Raw genomic sequence first — 17,940 nt, 5'->3', positions numbered from 1 at the left:
TAGGTAAAATTTTCAACATATCCTTTCCAGCATGTAAAATACATACAAATTACTTATTGAAGTATAATCACTGTACTAGTATACATATTTTTTAAGGGGCCAGCTGAAGGACGCCTACGGGTACGGGAGTTTCTCGCTACATTGAAGACCCATTGGTGACCTTCGGCTGTTGTCTGCTCTATGGTCGGGTTGTTGTCACTTTGACTCATTCCCCATTTCCTTTCTCAATTTTATAACCATACACAAGATTAAGAATTGCCAGATTTGTTTGAAATTAAAGATCTATCGTACGGCGTTCAATATACCATGGCAGGAGAGGGGTCAAAATACCATGACAAAGTAAACTTTTCAAAAAAAAAAATTTACAATGTGAAATACATAAAAACTACTTATTGGAGCATAATAACTATAAAAAGGAGTGATATAAGCTAAACTGTGGAAATTGGAGGTGTAAAAGAGGCGGAGGATGGTTAATACACCATGAAAAGGGGGTTGGGTTCAAAATACCATGGCTTAATAAAATTTTCAAAACATCTTTTCAAGCAAGTAAAATACATACAAACTACTAATTGGAGTATTAAAACTATGAACAGGAGTAATAACAGCTAGAATTTTTGGAATTAAAGGTCTATAGTAGGGGGGTCAAAATACCATGGCAAAGTTAAATTTTCAAAATATCCTTTCCAGCATGTAAAATACATACAAACTACTTATTGAAGTATTATTACCATACACAAGACTATGAATTGCCAGATTTGTTTGAAATTAAAGATCTAGTGTACGGCGTTCAATATGCCGTGGCAAGGGAGGGGTCAAAATACCATGGCAAAGTAAATTTTATAATAATACTCCTTGTTTGTGTGTGTGTGTATTTAATTAACATGCTGGAAAAGAAATTTTGAAAATTTTACTTAGCCATGGTATTTTGACCCCCCTGCGGTATATTGAACCTTCTACTATAGACCTTTTATTTTAACAATTCTAGTTATTTAAACTCCTTTATATAGTAGTAATACTCCAATAAGTAGTTTGTATGTATTTATACATGCTGAAAAGAATTTTTAAATTTTTACTAAGCCATGGTTTTTTGACTATCCTTGCCATAGTATGTTGACCCTCCCCCACCCTTTACACCTCCAAATTCAAAATTCTATCTATTGGAACTCATTTTTTATTAATTGTAATAATACTCCAATCAGTTGTTTTTGTGTGTGTGTGTGTGTGTATGTATTTAATATGCTGGAAAAGATGTTTTGAAAATATTACTTAGCCATGGTGTTTTGACCCCCCTGCCATGGTATGTTGACCCCTCCCCCTTTAACACATCCAAATTCATAATTCTAGCTATTGTTACTCATTTAAATTGTAATAATACTCCATTAAGTTGTTTTTGTGTATTTAACATGCTATAAAAGATATTTTGAAAATTTTACTTAGCCATGGTATTTTGACCCCCTTGCGGTATATTGACCCCCTGACTTTTTATTTTTAAAAAAATGCAAGCTATTTTGACTTCTTTATATAGTAATAATACTCCAATAAGTAGTATGTATGTATTTAACATGCTTGAAAAGATATTTTGAAAATGTTACTTAGCCATGGTATTTTTACCCCCCTGTGGTATATTGAACCCCTACTAAAAAACTCTAATAAAAATATGATAGCCAACAAATTGCAAACTAGATAATCTGCAATACTATTTATCTGAAAAAGGGGGTTCAATATACCGCTCGGGGGTTCAAAATACCATATGACACCGTGTCTAGACAATTTATAGATATGATAGGGGCTATAAAAGTTTGGGACATTTAATATGACCAAAAGTCTCCAAAGCAAAAAAACGGTAAGATATACTACAGACAATGAGGATAATATGTCTTACTAGAAACAGGTTGATCAATACCGAGTATTAATAGTATTTTGACTTTGGTACTCACTCGTTTTCCTGTTTTATATCTTAGTTAGGGGGAGGACTTTAGCTTCCACACTGTATAATCAGTTTAAATAACATTTAACATTATCAACTCCGTTACTCCCCGGTATTACGAAGTAGACTAGTACTACTTCATGTATCATATTCTTATACAGAAATCCTACATTTTACACTGTAATATCTGTGATGCAATTACAAACATATATTATACAGCAAGTGTTTTCATGTTATGCACCAACCATTGATCTTTGTTTGGATGGGGACAAAATATTTTTTGCAAATAACCTACAGGAACAAGATTATTAAAAAACAGATATGTCAAAATAGATTTTCTCCGTAGTTTAAAAAAGAAATTATGTCGAAATAATTTTTCTCCGTAGTTTTCAACTCTCCTTCTTAAATATTAGGGTTTTTTTCTAAAGAATTTTTTCAAAATACATGCCTAAACACATAAAATTAGTGGTCCGTGGTTAATTGTCAGTGACTTGAGTTTCGACTGTTTAACATTTGTAACTTTTCATTCTTCTAATACCAATTATTGTCTGTGCTGGTATTACTAGAAGAAAGTTAAAAAAAAAGAGTACTAGAACATCATCTACTGTGGTGAGATGGGTGGTTTTTAATTAAAAGATATTTACGAAACTTCAAACTTATATAATGTTCTAATTCTTTTACGCAAACGAATTCGAACGAAAAGAGACCAAAAGGAAGTATACAAACGCTTTGATAGAAGTGTTTTGGCTTTATGTTTTTATGACTCATTTTGAGTCTTCTCATTAGTTATTATATATAAAGAACACAGGTCTTTCTTATATACAAAAGTTTCGTACAGGGCCATTGCCAATTCATTGAGATATAATTGCCACGTCATATTTATTATTATAAATGTATCAATTTTACTGTGCAAGATGCACATTTCGACAAAAAGATACATTTAAAGTAATGCTCGAGACTGAAATATTTATGAACAAGTCATAATTCATATATTTGACCCACAAAGGCCGTTGTTCACATAGTTTTGTGTAAAATTTATGTTCAGCAACAATTATGTTGAATCGTCATTATGTATTGCCTCCTTGATATATTTTGTATTTTTATATCCCCAGGTCTGTGTCTTTGTGAATAAAACAATAAAACATATGTTTTAATAATTTAATTACATATATTGATTGTATTAATATACATAATTTAGCAATAAGAATCATTCTTCATTATACATGAAATATTCACAGATGCTTGTACGAAAATTATATAGTTTTATTATTTTTTACAAAAAGGAAAATTAATCATAATACATTTACACAATAAACTAACGCATTAAGAATGTACGATTGAACGAAAATGTACAAAAAACAAAATTTCAGCCTTTTTCTCCAGCATATCTTAATAACTTCATTGGAAATACCATACCTTTAATTAATCGTGTAACTTAATAAAACATACATTTGCAACAAAGGTTCAGAAAACATTTTCTGTCTACAAATTAAACATAAATAGATATAGGAAGATGTGGTGTGAGTGCCTATGAGACAACTCTCCATCCAAATAACAATTTATAAAAGTAAACCATTATAGGTCAATGTACGGCCTTCAACGCGGAGCCTTGGCTCACATCGAACAAAAAGCTATAAAAGGCCCCAAAATTACTAATGTAAAACCATTCAAACGGAAAAACCAACGGTTTAATCTATATAAAAAAAGAAGAAACGAGAAACACGTATAAATTACATAAACAAACGACAACTACTTGTACATCAGATTCCTGACTTAGGACAGTTGCAAACATTTGCAGCGGGATTAAACGTTTTAATGGTACCAAACCTTCTCCCTTTTTCTGAAACAATAGCATAACATCACAACATAGAAAACCACACGATAAAATATCAATTGGAAGGTTTAAGTTAACTCAATCAAAAATAAAATAAAATCTGATTTCCTTTTCAAAATCTCAATTTTTACAACACAATTGATATCTGTTAATAACTACATTAGATATACGTGTATGTTTCATTATAACACGTTATTCTGATTGGATACACTGCAATCTCGCGTTATTCCTTAATCAATTTCATTACACAATAAAATTTATCATTCATGATGACACGAGGTCCCACAATAAAGTGCACAGGTCAATTAAATAAAAACTTGATAAAAATTGTGTTTTCACTGATCCTAGCTTTAAAATGTAATTATAAGTATTGCATGCTTCTTTTCAGGTAACTTCATATGGTTGTAAAAGTGTTAACCGTGTGTACATTTTTAGAATGAAGCGCTTCCGCGCTTCATACAAAATGTACTTCGGTCGACGCTTTTACACCACAATTAAGTTACAAAAAAAGCATTCAATTCTTAAATAATACCCCTCTTGATTAGATTTCTACTAAACTTTATTCCAATTGACCTTTTCTTAAGTTTTAAAAATCAGTGTGAGAACGACACCTATTTTAACAACTTAACGATATCACAATAACCTTTTTCAGACGCTATATATATAGAAATAGGCGAGTTATTATCTTCAGAGCAAATAATATCACGATAAGCCTCGTGGTGAAGCAAAATTTTCACAACATCAGTGTGATGTCCTGCTGAAGCTAAGTATAAAGCTGTTCTGTTAAACTTGTCTATAATATTAGGATCAGTCTTGTTTTGTAGCAATAATGTAACAATATTGGCATATCCTTTTTCTGAAGCTATATGTATTGGTATTTTCTTGTCTCGTTTGCGATCGTACCAGCAGATACTTGTGTTTGGGTCACTGGTATATTCTAACAATATTTTGGCCATTTCATAATAACCTGCTTTTGCGGCAATATATAAAGGTGTGCTATTAAATTTATCACAAAAGTTAGGACTAGCTTTGAATTCCAACAACAAAGTTACAATATCAATAAAGCCGTTAACAGAAGCTATATATAAGGGCGTCACATTATTATGATCATTTTCTGTGTTAGGATCAGCATTATGTGTTAAAAGCATCTGAACAATATTAGTAAAACCTTTCAAGGAGGCTATATACAGAGGTGATTTCTTGTTTGGGTTACTGTGTTTCTTAAATGAAAATGAAAATTCAATTTCCTCTCTAGCAGATGGCCTGGCATCGTACAAGATGCTACTTATGTTAGGGTCAACATTATATTCTAACAGTATCTTGACAATTTCTAAATGACCTGCTTGAGCGGCAATATACAGGGGTGTGCTGTTGAATTCATCACAGAAGTTATGACTAGCTTTGAATTTTAACAACAAAGTTACAATATCAGTAAACCCTTTAACAGAAGCTATATATAAGGTCGTCACATTATTATGATCATTTTCTGTGTTAGGATCAGCATTATGTGTTAAAAGCATCTGAACAATATTAGTAAAACCTTTCAAGGAGGCTATATACAGAGGTGTAATCTTGTTTAGGGTACTGCGTTTCTTAAATGAAAATTCAATTTCCTCTCTCGCAGAATTACGAGTGAATCTATCGCTGCTAGTCTTTGATGAAATCACAAATTTCGGGAGAATGTAACTGAAGTTTTCAGTATTATGTGCACAAAGTAGCGACTCGTGTATTGGCTTAGAAGTACACAAAGAAGGAATATTAGGATTGACATTTTTGTTTAAGAATAAATTTACAATATCACTATATTCTTCATTTACAGCTATAAAAAGTGGGGTTTCTCCGATACGGTGATCTATATTCAAATTAACATGCTCAGTTATCAATAGAGGTACAATATCGCAATATCTTTTGTGTAGCATATATAATACCAAGAAGTAGATCTTTTCACCCGATACCTTATGGAGTAATTCATTAAAATTTGACATGTCTTTGATTTGTTCAACTAACCTCCGGCGAAAAGTAGCGCAAGCCAAATTTTTGTTCAGAAAGATTTTTTCAAGAGAACCTTTATAAATATCTTTTAATAATCGCTTTAAATATTTTTCTTCTTTTTCTACTGGTATCACTAAAACATTTTCATGAAAGTCATAACTGTCGTTTTCTGACAGCGACTTCAAAACAAATCTATCGCATATAACATCTGTTTGAGCAATATCAATAATAAGGTCAAAATTTTGTTCTCCTTGAAAGCAAACTAAAATATCAAATATTTTGTTATGAATTAAACTATAGGCATCTGACTCTTTTTTTTACATAAAAATCTTTTTAATTTTTTAATTCAGATTTGACAACTCGAGTTGAAAAATAGGAACGTAAATGTAAATTATCTGATATTTTTTCAAGAATTGGTTCTATATCTGATTTCCCTTCTAAAACAGATGCCTGCAGGCAATTATTAAAGGCTATTAACAGCATTAATGTGCCATATTTTGTCTGATCAACAGCTTCCCAAAGTAATTTTAATTCGCATCTGACGGCCTGTTTCGGATTTTCGAAAAAAATCAAGTACATTTTGTATATTCTTAGTCTTATTTCGAGAATACAGATAACACGAAAGAGGAAAAAAATCAAAGCTTAAACTCTTTGAAAAATTTAACAGTTTATCTGTTTCTTCTTTTCTTAGATATAAGCTTGCAATTTCCATTTTTACTGTATCTGTTAGACAAAAGTCTTCTGACAAAAAGTCACATAACGTAGCTTTTCTGAAAAGTTCAATCTGTTGCATCAGTCGGTCCTGAAAGATGTGGATCCTACAAGAAGCTAAAATCCTTACTTTATTTTTTTGCAAGATGTTATTTATGACATTTGATAAATCATACCACTTAGTAACCTTATTTGCATCTATGGTTGCGTTGCTTTACCACACAAATCATTACAAATACTTGTTGAATTTCAGAATTAAAATGAGTTTCAATTTCATCAGCGCTGTGTGCAGGAACAATACTAAAATTTCTTCGACGTTGTAATTCAAGGGCTACTCGACGAATAGCAGTGGATTTTCCACAACCTGACGGCCCAACAGCCACTACCACAAGCTCCGTTTTGACCAATTCGTTAATTTTTGTGATTATCCTTGTTTCGATCAAATTTTCATTTTTCCATTCGTCTACTTTTTTACCATATAATACTACAAATGAAATTTTTTTTAATATTAAGTATAAGGTTTAGCGTTCAACTCGAAAAAAAGATGTACTTCATACAGGTCACTTTCCTTTTTAGCAATACAAATAACCAATTTAGAGCTTGATGTACATTGTATGCAAAACAAACACAGTCATCAAAACAGTGTTTATGAAACTTTGTGAAAATGTTGCCGTATTTGCTCTTCAACTTTGTACTTGTTTGGCTTTATAACTATTTTGATATGAGCGTCACTGATGCGTCTTATGTAGACGAAACGCGCGTTTGGCGTACTAAATTATAATCCTGCTACCTTTGATACCTGTTATGATCGATTTCCTGAATAAACTTGAATAATTATTTTATTTTAACAAAACACAAAAATATGGTATGTTATAAAGGTAAATTTTTCACTAGATATTATTATTCATTTTTTTTTTGTATAACTAAAATGCTTATGTTATGTCTTCCTTATCATACATCGTCGTTTTACATGCACAAGTATAAAATTGGGGTTTTCATCCAACGCAAAAATAATATGTTTGAACGTTGTTTTCAATTTAGACTTGTTCACATATATATGTCGTGTACAGTTTATTATTTTGTACAGGTTATTACCTGTACAATAACCTTGTAAGAGTAATTACTTGTATGATGCCATCATACAAGTTATTACCTGTACAAATTTAATTGTACGAGTAATTACCTGTACAGTTTTTGTTGAGAAAGAGAAAATAACTTGTACAACTCGCTATCTTTTAGTTTTATTTGTTTCTTCCTTCCATCTGCTTTTTTAAGTAATTACTTCAGCAAACATAACACTTTGAGCATACTGGGCTAAACAAATAGGTGCCACTAAAATAAGGACTTCTGGCGCATCGTGACGAAGTCATTGAAAGGAATGAATAAAATGAAGCATTTCTTGAATGAATAAAATGAAACATTTCTTGAATGAATAAAATGAAGCATTTCTTGAATGAATAAAATGAAGCTCTTCTTCCAATTGTTATGATTTATTATTTTTTCAATAGAGGGAAATATTCAATTGTTCTCTGACACTTGGGTTTTAATTATAATTATTTATTCACTTGTTTTTTGTATGGAATTGCACAAATCTTAATCATTCAGACCAGTGTCAATTATTTTTATGTGTTGATGAAATCATTATACTCTTTATGTCAGCGTTCTATATTTTTACGGACGCGTGACTTTGAGGTGGATTTGGTCTATCATACATAAATTAAAGCTCTAGCTCTGGAGCTCAAAAAAGTAAAAACAATGCCAGTGAATTGATAAGCCTCTTCAGCTGCTCTCTTTGCCTTAACAAGCGCCGTCTACTGAATTTGTGACAGTGATCCCGATAAAACATGATTGATAATCAACATTGTCTACCTGACAGTAAAATCTTTGACTTTGACATTACTACAAGGATTAAAGACTGTAGTATAGTAATCATAGGATAAGCGATCTTTTTCAAAATATTCACACATATGAGTGAAAATCCGGATAATTTCTCTGCTTATATTGGTAGATTGTGGTTTTGTAACTCCTTATGATTATTATGTGTATACCTCCATGACCAATGTTGACTCCAGAGTGTGCTGTTTAAATCAGAGGGTATAGTTGATAAACTATACAATAATAAATAATTTCGTCTCCTTTGCAAATGAGTTTATTAATTCCTGCTACATTCAAAATATCATGCCATCTTAAGAATTATTTTTGAGTGCTGTCTTTTTATGCCCCACATACGATAGTAGAGGGGCATTATGTTTTCTGGTCTGTGCGTCCGTTCGTTCATCTGTTCGTTCATCTGTGCCCCCGTTCGTTCATCTTCAGGTTAAAGTTTTTGGTTAAGGTAGTTTTTGATGATGTTGAAGTCCAATCAACTTGAAACTTAGTACACATGTTCCCTATGATATGGTCTTTCTTATTCTAATGCCAAATTAAAGTATTGACCCCAATTTCACGTTCCACTGAACATGTAAAATGATAGTGCGAGTGGGGCATCTGTGTACTATGAAGTATCTATTTATTTTTCACAAGTGAATACTGAATTATTAGAGAATTTTTTTGTCATCTCACTAATTATCTATTTTATCATGAACTTTCTTTTCTATGATGTTTTCCATTTTTATCCTTTTATACCCAACTAAACTGTACAAATTGGTTAACATATTTTTCAAATAAAAATTACTAACATGTTACAAGTTTATATTGATGCGCTTATTATAAATTATTTGATTAAAGGGAAAGTTTACTTGTATACAGGAAATAGGCCAATGGTAGAATAATGAGTTGTACAAGCTATTATCTTTTTCTCAATAAAAATTGGACAAGTAATTACTTGTACAATTATACTTGTACAAGTAATAACTTGTATGATGGCATCATACAAGTAATTACTTGTATAAAATGTTTGTACAAGTAATAACGTGTACAAAATAATAACATGTACACGACATATATATATATATCTATATATGTTCCAAGCATTTTCTATATTAAGGCAATTTGTAAAATGACTAAGTTTTTCGGCAATTTTATAAAATGCCTAACCTTGATAGACATAATGTAAAATCACTGAAATTTTGAAACAAAATTCAACAAATTTTCTGTTTAGTTTCAGGCAATTTATTGAAGAAGGATATCATTGAAATGCATATGACAGAAGTGGACACTAGTTACTTAAGACCCTTTACTATAATTTGAATTAATTAAACCATGAAAGCCATGCTGATTAGGAAACTGGGTCATCGGATACATTTTCAATCAAGATAGCCTATTGCAGATATGTTTATTCTAGTTGGCCAGGTAGATTAAGTGAAGAAGATTTTTGTAAAAGATTACTATTTTTTTTAAATTGTTTAGAAGAGGTACGAAAGATACCAGAGGGACAGTCAAAATTGACTGCAAAGGGGAACCATTCTGTAAAATTTCACAAGCCTTGTCATTCAAGGGCAGCAACCCACTAACAGGTTGTTTGAAAAGTTCAGAGAAGATATATCTTATCTTGAAGAACTCTTGATTCTGTCAGAGATATAAGCCAAAAAATGCATTTTACCCCTATGTTATATTTTTATCCATGTCTGCCATGTTGTTTGGCAGGCAGGGTCATCCGACACATTTTTTTAAACTTGATACCCTAATGAGGAGTGTTGCGAAATTTGGTTTTATTTGTTTCTAGTTTCAGAGAAGAGCATATTTGTAAACGTTAACAGACGACGCAAACAGTCACCAAAAGCTGAAATGGTCCATTTGGCCAGGTGAGCTAAAAATCTACCAAGCAAAGAAAACACTGCTATGACAGGATTCCTGTTATAGATGCATCACCCTTCATGAGCAGATCTGTTTTAGTCCGTTAAAAGCATTAAGCCAAAAATACAAGAAAAATTAATCATGATAATGTACTTTGAATTTTTGGGGAACATGTGAAAAAGAAGATATGCATGTGTGACGTGTGTGCTTCTTGCGAAACCCAATGTGGTCAAACATTTAGTGTTTTAACGGTAAAGGTAATGAGAGAACTAAATGTGTGATGCTCCATGTTTCTCCAAATGTGGTCGAAGTGCCAAAACCAGATTTTGCGCAAACAATATATTTGCAAAAAATCAGGACAAATATAGTGTAACAGTTCTGTCATCAAAACATTTTAAGAAATAATAAACAGTTGTCAAATTCTGTGCATGTGCGAATTTGGAATAATTCAGTTTAAAAATCTTAATTATTTAAACTCTTCTTTTTTATTTCCGTAGTTATCATAATTAAAACTGCCACGATGTTCAAAGCTTTTAATTGTTTTGTTTGAATATTTCATTATTTAAATTAATTTCAATTTTTCCCGGCATTTTGTAAAATGCCTAGAAAAATTATTCATTATATACAATGACAGAATCTTGCAGGCATTTTAGAAAATGTCTCGTAAGTTTTTAGGCATTTTACAAAATGCTTAAATTTAGAAAATGCCTGTAACATATTGAAGCCCAGGTGGTCGTGTGGTCTAGCGGGACGGCTACAGTGCAGGCGATTTGGTGTCACGATATCTCAGTAGCATAGGTTCGAATCCCGGCGAGGGAAGAACAAAACATTTGCAAAAGCAAATTTACAGATGTAACAAACATTAACCAATTCAGTTAAAACATATATTTCTCTAATTCTTCGTTAATTTATCCCTTTCTGCACGTGTACATGTAAAACAAATTTTGTTGTAGAGTGGTCTATATACAACACACACAACATTTTCCAAAAGACAACGCATTTGACTAACAGGTTGAACAACTGATGTTCTTAAACACTGCTGACTGCCATTGATTATTGCCAAATAAATTGATCACAAGATGTAACAAAATTGATCTTCATATTAATTGAATACGAAACAGAAAACAATAAACTTGCGATAAAGATGGTAAACCACATTCATGAAGTGCTAATTTGTTTTTACACCATATTCGGATTTCGATAATTAATGTTTCTTCAGTGATGTTAGGGATCAAAACAGTATCTGAAAGGCCATATAATTTACCTCAATTTAGGATAGACTCATGAATATTTTCTGCAACCAAATAGAAATGAAAACATTTTGTCAAGGATTTCTCAGCTGTTACGATGAGATTAATTTGATATACTGTCTGAAGCTTTCCGATTTTTATTTGTAGTATGTAAACAGTTTTTTAGTCTGTCGTATACCCAATGAAAATATGAAGGTATGTGGAGTAAATGTAAATGAGACAATATCAATATCAATACATAGTAATATCCAAAAATTGAAAAGTTTTATTGTTGTCCTTTATCTTCAAGTCATCATGATGCATTCAACAATGATCAATATTTCTCATAACTGGTAGTAAGTTCAAGTTGACACTTCGCATCGGTTTCAGCAGAATTCATTGTTAAATATCATACAAAGCTACATTCATATTTTTATGACTGTTGGTTGATACTTTTAAATTTCACCAAAAAGAATATAAACCTCCGCCGATTTTTCTTTCGTTTGCGCCGATTGTGTACCGATAGATTACAGCTGAATATCATTTCTTATTTATAATTATTAACATCATTTGTTAGCCTGAAAGCATTAAAATCCATAGAAATAGAATACAATAATTATAAATCTGTATATGCGGAATATTTATATATACTACTACACATCAGATGCATTCCTTCCTTGTCATTACATCACTTCTATCTGGGAACAGTTTATATATGTATAAATATGTTCCTGCTTCTATATACTTGTTGAGTTTGGAGGCGGGTCCATTTCAAGAGTTCTTATTTTAACATGAGAAACGGCCTTTCTTGATGACACTGCTAAAATATATGTAAGGGGCGTGCGAACATAATGCGAATGAAACGATTCTGGACTGTTATTCGTCTTACAATTTTCAAAAAGGTCCAAAAAAAAGAGCTGTATTTGTATGTAATCTAAGTGGTCTATGGCGCGGACACAGCTAACTTATCGTTTTTTTTTTCTCTCGAAATGACCATAACAAAATCTATTTAGTGAACCAAATAATTTGTCAAAGATGAGGTTCTGTCATGTCACACCCCTCATATAATTTTATGAGCTGTTTAATATATTGAAAACAGTTAAGATCTAATCCCATAAAGATATCTATATGAACATTCTCATTTGTCCTGACAACACACGTCAAGTACTATTATGTGTTTATTGTGGCTTTACTTTACTTGGAGGACTCTTGTGGATTAAACGTGACATTTGGTTTCGTCCAATGGCAGTATTACAGTTCTGCGCTAAAGTGACACTAGTTCTTAGATTTATTTTTAAAACATGTTAAAAGGAGTTGGAGTCCAATATACTCAGTATTACAAAAGACTACTTACTTCTCATGCCTTTTGTTATTGGATCATACGAACATGAGAGCATTCTTTTCTCTCTCTTTGTCAAATCTTTGTCGTCATTTTCGTCCAGTTTTCTGACCTTTAAATCACCGCAAATATGCTTGAACTTTGATCCGCCAAGTGTTATCATAGCCTAGCGATAACCTCAACATTCCCACTCAAACAAACAGTACTCTTGTTTGACGGGTCAAACAAATACTTTGACAACAGATGTGGTGAATATCAGGCTAGGGAAATCTTATAAAGAATTTTCTATCATATAAAATACTAGATTAGAAGGACTTGCCTTTACGACAACCTTTCATCAGATTCCAACAGTGTCCAACAGAGTCCAATCGTATACAATGTAAGTATGGCCTTCTATTCGACAATAAACACAACTCATTACTAGCTTCAGCTAGAAGCGTGTACCGGTAAGCTATAGAAGCTAACACCTACGTCATGTTGTGCTTTAGTGGATAGCAACTAAAAATAAAATGTATTGTGTTTTTCAGTCTGTACACATTCAAAAGATATAATGTTCAAGTGTCATAAAAAGACTGAGAAAAGTATGACTTTGGTTCAATACCAAAATATAAGTACATTTTTTGTATTTAATATGGAAAAAAGCATTACATATGTAGTTGAGTTTTCATGTATCAAAAATAAAACCAATGCTAGTAATTGTAGTACAAAAGTACAATATCCATAGATCAAAATAAAATTCTTTAAAAAAATAGTTTATGCGAAGGACCAATGAGTATAAAGAAAAATCTGACCTAATAACGCGACAGTTATGTATGGATCAACTTCAATTAATTCTCAACCGACTACATCAACAGGCACAACAATCCAGTCGAGAAATATGCAATCGTAAGAAGGAGCCAAAAGAAAAAAAAAACGTAAAAGAAATATGAAAAAAATTACAAAAGAAAGAAAATCGCCTCATTTGTCGTACGTATTTGTTTTCCCGTGTTCACCTGAAATTACAAAATCAAGAAAAAAAAACAACTCATACTATTAATGTTACATTTAGTTATAAATAAATATTAAGAATAGAAGATGAGGTATGATTACCAATGAAACAACCTTCAATAAGTGACCAAATGACACAGAAATCAACAACTATAACTTCAACAATGAGCAAAATCCATACTGCATAGTCAGCTATAAAAGGCCCTGCATTCACAAATATTAAACAATTGTATGCATCAAACTTATAAAACCACTGCATTACAGGTTTCTGACTTGAGACAGGCACATACAGAATGTGGCGGGTTAAACATGTTTGAAGGCGTCAATCCTCTATAAACCTGAGATAATGATGAAACCGTACAACATAAGAACAAACTATAAAAATCAGTCGAAAAGGAATTTACTCATCCGGTGGAAACAAAGCAGAAATACACATAAAGAAAACACAGAGTGGACGTGGCAGAGTACTAGTACATCCCAACAACAATAACAAACACTTATTTTAGATTTGAGAGTACTCGCAGCTAATGACAGCTAGTTCAAAGCCATTAGCAACTTCTAAAAGTTTTTTTGGGTATTTGTCTGCAGTGTTTAATTCTTGATCAATTATAGCAAAAATATCATTTAGATAACGTAAGTGTAAATAAATTAATCAATCAAATGGAATTTGGAAGGTAATTTACTGATTTTGGCTATACAGACAAGACAAGAGATTCAAAACAATCCAGCAATAATGCTGGTATTAAAAGGATAAAACTGGTGCTCATAGTAATACATAAAGTATTGACAATCAAAACGAATTTGCTTATTGTTACATGTACTATCTTTAGAGAACTCCAACATAGCAAATGTATAGAACGGGTCTGTTGACGCCTTTCTTGAACATTTGTAAATAGTTTAATGAACGATAATACGTTTTAGTTGTATTGAATGATTGACAATATTTAGCAAAAGGAATCCAGAATTGAAAATTTATCAAATTGAAAATTACCGCAAGTAAGACCATTCATCAATATTCACAATTTGTTTTAAATCAACGGGTGTAAGATACAAGTTATTCTAAAACCTGTAATCGGAGAAAGTTGAAACAATATTTTGACACAGTCATAAGTAGCACCCTCCGTGAAGACTTTTCCTGTTGAACCTAAATATATAAAAACCAGAACCAAATGTTTGCAGCAATACTACTTGCTTGATAAACTACACTCTATCAATAACATTGAAACATGTTTGAAATTATTATAGAGTCGAAACTGAAACAATCGATTTATTTAGAGAAAGCATTTTTCTTGCTTGAAACCATAAAAGGAAAATTTGGTCTGAAAAGTGACTACCTGATAAAAAGATTGTTAATTTGATGAGTGGAACAGCAATCAAGATTATAAGGTGAAAATTTAAATGTTGAAAGAACCCATCAGAGCTTTTTGAATTAAGAATGTACATATAAAATTGTAAACTAGCTGAAGTTTTACAGAAGAACAACCAGGCTGACTGATTATCGTTTTGACCATTTTGGTCAGTTGACTTATTTTTAGGTCTTACTTTGCTGTACATTATTGCTGTTTTCAGTTTACCTCATCTATAAAAATATTCAAGATAATAACAAAAAACGGCAAAATTTCCTTTAAATTACCAATTCAGGGGCAGCAACCCAACAACCGGTTGTCCAATCCATCTGAAAATTTCAGGGCAGATAGATCTTGACATGGTAAACAATTTTACCCCGTCAGATATGCTCTAAATGCTTTGGTTATTGAGTTATAAACCAAAAACTGCATTTTACGCCTTTGTTCTATTTTCAGCCGTGGCAGCCGTTTTGGTTGAATGGCCGGGTCACCAGACACATTTTATAAACTATGTACCCCAAAGATGATTGTGGCCAAGTTTAGATTAATTTTGCCAGGTTGTTTCAGAGGAGAAGATTTTTGTAAAAGCTAACTAAGATTTACGAAAAAAATGGTTAAAAATTGACTATAAAGGGCAATAACTCCTAAAGGGGTCAACTGACCATTTCGGTCATGTTGACTTATTTGTAAATCTTACTTTGCTGAACATTATTGCAGTTAACAGTTTATCTCTATCTATAATAATATTCAAGATGATAACCAAAAACAGCAAAATTTCCTTAAAATTACCAATTCAGGGGCAGCAACTCAATAACGGGTTGTCCGATTCGTCTGAAAATGTCAGGGCAGATAGATCTTGACTTAATAAACAACTTTAATTTGTCAGATTTGCTTTAAATGCTTTGGTTTTTGAGTTATAAGCCAAAAACGTTTTGGCTAGGTGAGCTAAAAATGACCACATTATTGATTTTCATGTCAACACCAAAGTGTTGACTACTGGGCTGGTGATACCATCGGGGACGAAACGTCCACCAGCAGTGGCATCGACACAGTGGTGTAAATAGTTATCAAAGGTAGCAGGATTATAATTTAGTACGCCAGACGCGCGTTTCGTCTACATAAGATTCATCAGTGACGCTCAAATCCAAATATTTATAAAGCCAAACAAGTACAAAGTTGAAGAGCATTGAGGATCCAAAATTCCAAAAAGTTATGCCAAATACAGCTAAGGTAATTTATGCCTGGGATGAGAAAATCCTTAGTTTTTCAAAAATTCATAGTTTTGTAAACAGGAAATTTATAAAAATGACCACATTATTGATATTCATGTCAACACCGAAGTGTTGACTAATGGGCTGGTGATACCCTCGGGGTTGAAACGTCCACCAGCAGAGGCATCGACCCAGTGGTGTAAATAGTTATCAAAGGTACCAGGATATAATATCAAGCCACGATATATACCACTACACCAGGACGACTGGATTCAAACTGACAGTAATTTAACATGCTTAAAGATAGCAAAATATTTTTATAAATGGGCGAGTTGGCAGACCTTTATTCAGTGGGGTTTAAACCTTTTTCGTTAATAAGTGAGTTGTCAGACTGATTGTTCAATTTGATTTTACACTTTTTGAAAAGTGGGGCGAGTCGGTAAACAAGAGTGGGGCGATTTTTTTTATAAAGTGACGATATAGTGTGGGCCGATTGGTAATAGGGGCGAGTTGACATTTTTTTATATCTACTCATCGTGTGCGGGGGTTATAAATGGTATAATCATATAGTAATATATAAAGTATATTATAATGGTTGTGTGGCGTTCAATCTTGATTTTATGAATTGTAAACGGTTATTCGTCTAATCTAAAACAGCTGGGATGTAAAATAGTTATCCCACTCGGACTTGATGTGTCAGTGTTAGATCACCCTCTGACCTCCGGCCATCGGGGTGATATTACACTGCCACACCGCGTCCTTGGGGGATAACTATTACTTACGCTGGTCATATCCGGCGATAAATTATCACACAAAAGCGAATTAGTAAGTGCCTCTTTTAACCTTAAAACATTCATCAACAAACCTGTTAAGTAAATTCTTTAAGCCGTGACTATTGAGCGAATTTTAACAAAGGAGTAGGTCCAGTAAGACCCCTTTTTGGCCCCAAAAATAGCAGTTTTCCTAAATTGTTACAATGTTAACTTTAAGTTATTTATTTGCAAGTAGAATGCTTCTGCTACATAAACATGGACTGTTTTTTTACCATACAATGCACATATATTGGGTACTAGCATCATTGAGTCATGTTAAATTACTGAAATCTTCACAATTTAAGCATTTTAGTTTAATTTTAGACGGTTTCCGTCCTAAATGAAAGTGGCTGCATTTGTGTTCATTGTAAGTTGTATTTGATGGTAAAACATACTATTTTTAAAGGTTGAGGATGAACACGGATGTGGCCACTTTTATTTTTTACAAAAAACATCTAAAAAGTTTATTTTATTGGCATATCTGATGGATTTTTCATATTTTAGCTTGCATCGGAGCGTTTTTAATGACTAAATCAGTTAAAATCTTTCACATATACTAATTAGATCAACTGAAATATACACTTAAGTGTTTGAAAAGTGTCCAAAATCTTTCGTCAGATGAACCTGCAATTTGAGGCCAAATCAGCCTTTACCGGACCTACTCCTTTAAGAACTTATGAAACACTGTTTTAATAGAACCAAGGATTTTATAAACGATCTATGCAGGGAAAAGTAACAGAGACATTACAAAGACAATAACAATCAAAACCAAGGAGTAAACAAAGACTCACAAAACCAAAGGACATTTACATCAACA

This window comes from Mytilus edulis, chromosome 3 (genome assembly GCF_963676685.1).
Source record: "Mytilus edulis chromosome 3, xbMytEdul2.2, whole genome shotgun sequence".
NCBI classification, from domain to species: Eukaryota; Metazoa; Mollusca; class Bivalvia; order Mytilida; family Mytilidae; genus Mytilus; species Mytilus edulis.
Note: the sequence above shows the minus strand (reverse complement) of the source record.